We start from the raw sequence: 5,891 nt of genomic DNA, 5'->3' as shown, positions 1-5,891 counted from the left end.
AGGGTGTCACTCATCATCCCCTTATACAAAGGGTTAAGTCGCAACCCACTTACCAGTGGTAGTGTAGTCACCCATGACAATGCATTCTGAGGGGAATTCAGGATGGAAAAAACAGGACTAAACGTTCTGTATTTTGGGTATAAAGGCACCCAGATAGTTAAGATGCTTACCTCAGGAAGAATTTCAATGACCCCCAGATTCTTGCATTTTCCTGTGCATAGATAGATAAGCACTAAAATCATTAACTTTGTGATTAGCAGTAACCTTTTTTATGCTTAACTACATGTATTTTCCACCAAAAAATTCATATACATACTGGCCCCTCCCCTACCTCTTTGGAGCAGTTCCTCAGGGCTCTCTGAGAGGCTGTCTCCCGAGCTACATTCCTCAGTACAGTCCCTGAATAAAACTGAAACTCACTGCTCTTGCTCTTAAATTGTGTGTTTTTTCAGTAGACAGAATGAATCAACATTTCTAATTAGTAGGATATCAGTCATCACTGTGATGAAATAAAATTCATATTTTATGGCAAGACAAGAACAAATTTAAACAAAAGTTTTCTTTTCCGGTTTGGTCCTCCACCCTCCCCTTTAGTATGTGTCGTGCATCTGCGTTAACCAGACCTCCTTGGGAGACAACCTTCCTTCTTAATCTCGTAAGGGGCCATGATGACACATGACCCACTATTCGCTTTATACGTGCAGATCTGGATTGTGTAAATTGTCAATAATACGTCATTTGATGTATATTTGTCTCAAAAACGTACATAACTGTGCTTTGACCTCTAATGGGTGGAACAGTCCTCAGAGCTTTCTGAAAGACTGTCTCCCAGGTTAGAATCCTCAGGTTGGTTCCAATAAAATTTTCCATTTCTTTCTTAGATCGACTATTAATTTTTTCATCCACAACTGCTACACTGAGCTGGGAGAATTCCAGCCAGAAATGGGGAAACTTGTATTAATTAGCCTCTGGCCTTTTTGCAAGCAAATGTACAGTTCTTCTAGGCTTTTTTTTTTTCTTCTTTTTTAAAATTGAAGTATCATTGACATACAATGTTTCAGGTGTACAGCAAAATGATTCAGTTATATATGTGTGTGTGTATATATATTCTTTTTTAGATTCTTTTGTGAAAAAAGGTTACCACATTATAGGTAATGGAGCATTTAATTATAGGTAATGGAGCATTTAATCCATTCACGTTTAAGGTAATTATCGATATGTATGTTCCTTTCACCATTTTCTTAATTGTTATGGGTTTTTTGTTGGTTTTTTTTGTTTTTGTTTTTTTTGTTTTTTTGAGGTATGCGGGCCTCTCACTGTTGTGGCCTCTCTCATTGTGGAGCACAGGCTCCGGACGTGCTGGCTCAGTGGCCATGGCTCTGGACTGGGGCACGAACCCGTGTCCCCTGCATCGGCAGGCAGACTCTCAACCACTGCGCCACCAGGGAAGCCCTATGGGTTTGTTTTTGTAGTTCCTTTTCTTCTCTTGTGTTTCCCACTTAGAGACTTTCCTTTAGCACTTTTTGTAGAGCTGGTTTGGTGGTGGTGAGTTCTCTTAGCTTTTGCTTGTCTGTAAGGGTTTTGATTTCTCCATCGAATCTGAAGGAGCTGCTTGCCGGGAAGAGTAATATTGGTTGTAGGTTCTTCCCTTTCATCACTTGAAATATATCATGCCACTCCCTACTGGCTTGTAGAGTGTCTGCTGAGAAATCAGCTGTTAACCTTATGGGAGTTCCCTTGTATGTTATTTGTCATAACAAATTGTTGCTTTCTATAATTTTTCTTTGTTTTTAATTTTTGTCAGTTTGATTACTATGTGTCTTGGCGTGTTTCTCCTTGGGTTTATCCTGCCTGGGACTTTCTGTGCTTCCTGGACTTGGGTGGCTATTTCCTTTCCCATGTTAGGGAAGTTTTCAACTATAATCTCTTCAAATATTTTCTCGGGTCCTTTCTCTCTCTCTTCTCCTTCTGGGACCCCTATAATGCGAATGTTGTTGCATTTAATGTTGTCCCAGACGTCTGTTAGGCTGTCTTCATTTCTTTTCATTCTTTTTTCTTTATTCTGTTCCATGGCAGTGAATTTCACCATTCTGTCTTCCAGGTCACTAATCCATTCTGCCTCAGTTATTCTGCTACTGAGTCTTTCTAGTGTATTTTTCATTTCAGTTATTGTATTGTTCATCTCTGTTTGTTTGTTCTTTACTTCTTCTAGGTGTTTGTTCTTTAATTCTTCTAGGTCTTTGTTAAACATTTCTTGCATCTTCTCAATCTTTGCCTCCATTCTTTTTCTGATGTCCTGTATCATCTTCACTATCATTATTCTGAATTCTCTTTCTGGAAGGTTGCCTATCTCCACTTCATTAAGTTGTTTTTCTGGGGTTTTATCTTGTTCCTTCATCTGGCACATAGCCCTTTGCCTTTTCCTCTTGTCAATCTTTCTGTGAATGTGGTTTTTGTTCCACAAGCTGCAGGATTGTAGTTCTTGCTTCTGCTGTCTTGCTACATGTTGAGTCTCAACAATGTGCACCTGGCCACCCGACACATACAAAGTCATTTAATCATCAAAATGACAAGGTAGAAGTTATCTGAATTCATAGAAATGAGTCAAAGTGTCAGATTATCAATAGCCTCAGTTTTCTCACCTGCAAAGTGGAGATAATAATGCTAACTCATTTGGTTGATATTAAGATTAAATTAAATATGACAATGCATGTAAAATACCCATCACAGTACCTGGTACATACTAAGTGCACAATAATGGCAAATAATAATAAATACTCCTGTGCCTGGATTATAGTCAGCACACCTCCATAGATCCTTTCCACTCATCCTGACTCCTGGCTGTCCCCTGAGGACCCTGCTTCTGCCGCAGACTTTGAGTTGAGGCTGCTTGTTCTTCCTCTGTCAGTTCAGGTTCTCACCAGAAATAGCAGCCTCACTCAAAGCAATGAAGAGAGCTTAATAACAGAACACAGAGGCCAACCCATGTGGATCAAGGAGGAAGAGAGTGGATGGAGTAAGTGCCTTTCTCCTCCCATGCTCCAATCTCCTGTTGGTGCCTGCAATAGGCTGAGTCCAGCTGAAAGCCAGAGGGCAGGGGAGCCCATTGATCTTGTCCATAAAGGTTAGTCTTGAGGGGCCTGGAGCAGGATACAAGAGTGATCTGGAGGGGCAAGAAGAGAACATCCAGCACATCCCCACCTCAGAATCCTTGGATTCTGGAGGTGGACCACATCCTCCTCATGCCCTAATGATTCTTTCAGATCACTTGTCCACAGATCACCAGGAGCTTGTACTTATCCTCTGTTGACACTCTGTCCTCTATTTCTAGCCATTCTTCAGCACTATTAATCTTCTGGTCACTGCTTCTCTTTCACTGAAGTCTCAGGATTCCTCTCCAAGTCCTGCTGTCATCCTGGTGACACCAAGTTAATGTAAGTAGCCCAGTCAACATCCAGGACTCTGTTTCTAGGCTTCATCTTTAGTAACTTCCAGCTTCCTTCCTCTTCAGCCATCAACCGTATGAGCATACCCAAATTCTTGTTAGCAGCTAGAGAAGCTCCCCCTAGGAAATGACAAATTCACATATCAAGAACTGTGAGGGCTCTGAAAATGTTAGCCTGACACAGTTTTATGGATGTTGGTAGAAAACACAGAATCTTGGGTCAAAGATGAAGTACAACTTATTAGAGCAATAACATTAGCCAGAATATCAACATTTTTGTGTTGATTCCCTGGGTTCCAATTCCCATGGGATAATGCAGTGAAGGCTAAATGACACCTGCACACTGAGTGGGTTGCATTATAGGAGAGGAATGCTGAGTTTAGGGAACTGGAAACTTCTATAATGGGCAGTAAGCATGCCCTTGCTCTGTCAAGTGATACTAATCTCTATCTTCCAAGGTGTTATGGACCGAATTGTGACCCCACCCCCTAAAATTTGTATGTTGAGGCTCTAATTCCCAGTGTGATGGTATTTGGAGATGGGGACTTTGGGAGATAATTAGGTGTAGATGAGGTCATGAGGTAGGGCCCCCATGATGGGATTAGTGCCCCTAAAAGAAGAGACACCAGGGAGCTTGCTGACTCTCTCTGCCATGTGAAGGCAAAGCAGTAAGTCAGCCATCTGCAACCAGGAAGAGAACTCTCACCAGAACTTGACCACGCTAGTGCCTTGATCTCAGATTTCCAGGCTCCAGAACTGTGTGAGAGAAATTTCTGTTGTTTAACCCACCCAGACTATTGTATTTTCTTATGGCAGCCCGAGTAGACTAAGATGCAAGTCTATAAGCAAATATGCCCCTTTGCTCTGGAAGAAAATGCCTTTATCTCAAGGTTGTTTGCTTGCTTACCACTTTTGTTCAACTGAGTAAATCTGAAGATCTCAATTAGATCTTTATTTAATGATTCATGAATTGGACAGTATCCCATCTTAGCAGTTAGAAAGGAGCTCTCAGGACCCGTCGAAATGGAAGCTTATTATAGGCAGAAGGGGGAGGAAAAAGAAAGCTTCTAGCAAAAGAGTGGATTGTTTCAGACAAGGTCACCTTCATTTGGGGGAAGCTGTGGGTCTATCAGGCAGATTACCCGACTAGTGCTGACCAGGTAATTCCAGATTGACTGGTTAAAGGACACATTCCTGGGAGAGGCTGAAAATGCAATTAGGTTACGTATTAAGTCTTGTTTTGCTGATGTGGGGCTTAGCACAGGTGACTCCATTTTGGCCTTGTTGTTTCTTTTTTAATGCTATTAAAATGGTAGATACCCCAAGCTCAGTGTTCTTCAGTTGAGATGCAAAACCACTGCATGTTCAACATCCATCTGGCCCATGGCATTGCTACTGTAGGACTTGCAGAACAAGGGGAGCCCCTGCAAGCACGATGCACATGATGCTTGTTGTGCTGTGGGTAATAAAGTCTTTTCTTTCTGACCCAGGAGTCTCCTGTTTTCTGCCAGCATCCAAACTAATTAGCTTGCAAATAGGGTAAAATCAGATCTCATAGTTGACACCTGTGATAGAGCCAAAGTTAATTTATTTTAGTTTCTCAAAGAAGTCATGCCCTGGAGGACATCACAAATACTACTTTCTCTACCTAGAGCATTTCAGCCCTTCTCTTCTCCTGGTAACTACCATCCGTTTCTCTGGGAAGCCTCCTCCCCTGCTTCCCGTTCCTTATCCCTTGACAGCATTATTCCCCCCTCCTCTAAAGCCCCAGAGAGCCTTCTGCCTCTCTGACCATAGCACTTCTTCCGATGTATTGTAATTGCCTGTTTATTTACTTGGTCCCCTCTTCCCCTGTAGAGTAGGATCTCTGTGAGGACAGAGATAGTGTCTTCTAAAATATATCCCAGATCTAGTACATTCCTGGGCATACTGTAGGTGTTTAATAAGTATTTATGGAATGAATGTGGTGTTATTATACTGATATGCATAAAGCAGTATTAAAACACAGATGAAGGTCATCTAAATCAGCGTGAAGGTCTAAGAGCAAAGCCTTAAAGGAAACCAAAATGTCACCCCCAAGTATGACTCTTTGAAATAAAAGTTATTTTGAGCTGAAGGCAATCGAGAAGCAGTAAATGCGGAAAAACCTCCCCCTTTTCTTTCTAAAGGCAGGAAATAAATGTTTCCTTTCATGGAGATGACTCTTATCAGCCCAAAGACTAGAGACCGGTGTAAAAGTAAACTCAAAATGGAGTCGGTGTTGCTAAGAGAGCCCTCTAAAACACAGCTGGGAGATCATTGAGGAAGTGTGATTTATGCACATGTCAGCCTGGTTGGAATCTGACCTTTTGACCACTTATTGTCTTAACACCGGCATCCAGAATATCTATCCAGTGTTCCAGAAACTCAAGATAATTATTTGACTCACCCAAAAATTAACTCATGA

The sequence above is a fragment of the Mesoplodon densirostris genome, chromosome 5, assembly GCF_025265405.1.
Source record: "Mesoplodon densirostris isolate mMesDen1 chromosome 5, mMesDen1 primary haplotype, whole genome shotgun sequence".
Lineage (NCBI taxonomy): Eukaryota > Metazoa > Chordata > Mammalia > Artiodactyla > Ziphiidae > Mesoplodon > Mesoplodon densirostris.
The sequence above is the reverse complement of the archived record's forward strand: the minus strand, read 5'-3'. Positions refer to the sequence as shown.